Genomic DNA, 1,302 nt, shown 5'->3' on the forward strand with positions numbered 1-1,302 from the left:
CCACTGTGGATCAGTTTGTTTCTCAGTCTGAGCTCTGATTTTGTATCATTAAACTTAATACACAACGAAATTCTTACAATCCTGTGGTACTCAATCACATGTCATGTTCCTGCTCTGCTGGGAAAGCACTATGTAATCACATAGTAGCACTTATTTTTCAAAGTGCTCACTATGTTACCATGGGCTTTAAGACAGTGCCATTGCCTCTGTCATGCACCAGCGCACTGCAGACCTGGCACCGGCCTAGGACACAGGTCAGATATTATTTGTTACACTGATGCAGAACTTTGCAGCTTGTATTGACTTTTGACAATGTATTGTTCATCATTATTATATCACAGGGAATTGTACCAGAGGCCACCAATGATATGGCGGTGTGTAAACCAGCGGCTAAGAAAAAAACAAGTGTCAGAGCTGGTGTGAAGTGCACACTGTACCGAGCCTATGATGGTGAGTCTGAATGAGCCCCCGCCTGTACTAGAGCACAAAGACTTTAGTGCATTTCTAAAATAATACAAACATAAAAGTGATTATTATTTGTTACTTTTTATATAGACTTTCAGTGGATATTTTTTTATTTGTATTAGAAGCATGTACGAGACTGGATGAGTGTGGTTGTCTTTTTTAGTGAAAAAGATAAGGTGGCATTTAATGAAATCTAAACTTGACATATCTCACTTTCATGCCAGGGCCTATTCCGGATCCTCACGTCATGGCCAGTGCTGAGAAACTGAAAGACATCCGTCCACAACCAGGGATTTGCAAATTGCTGCACGGGCTTGAGGGCCTTAATTTGGTGGACTCTAAATTTGGCCCTGTGCCATTTGGGTCTGTGCTTTCTTACCAGTGCCCTCTAGAATTAAGTAGAGATATTATTAAACACCCTGGTGCCAGTGAGTTTTCTCAGTTGCCTATTGAAGGTTACAACTTTAAATTTCCCATTGATTTTGAGCCCAACTACATACAACAATGTCATTTGGACAGCCTGATTGTGTCAGAGGAGATGTCTGCTGCTATTGAAGCAGAAACAAGAATGCAGTCAGAATGCCAGTTGTGGAGCCAGGTACGCAAACCCCGACTGACAGCCAGCAGATTCCGTGAAATATGCCATGTTCGTGGGGAGTTGTCTGCCAAGGCTTTGGCAACCCGCATTCTGAGAGGAACTCCTCAGACAGCTGCTATGAGAAGAGGGTTGGATCTGGAACCTGAGATACTGAGGCAATATTCTGATTTTTGTGATGTCTCTCTGAAACAATGCGGGGTCATCATCCACCCTGATTCACCTCACCTTGCAGCCAGCCC

General features: G+C 43.2%; 1 long non-coding RNA gene across 1 annotated transcript; it reads left to right on the forward strand.

Moving 5' to 3' along the window:
- The first annotated feature begins 232 nt into the window (after positions 1 to 232).
- Positions 233 to 892, forward strand: LOC311116724. Its single transcript, XR_014611468.1, has 3 exons — positions 233 to 254; positions 342 to 450; positions 690 to 892. It is a non-coding gene; the product is annotated as an uncharacterized lncRNA (long non-coding RNA).
- The last annotated feature ends 410 nt before the right edge of the window (positions 893 to 1,302 follow it).

This window comes from Coregonus lavaretus (assembly GCF_964263955.1).
Source record: "Coregonus lavaretus genome assembly, contig: HAP1_SCAFFOLD_2257, whole genome shotgun sequence".
Lineage (NCBI taxonomy): Eukaryota > Metazoa > Chordata > Actinopteri > Salmoniformes > Salmonidae > Coregonus > Coregonus lavaretus.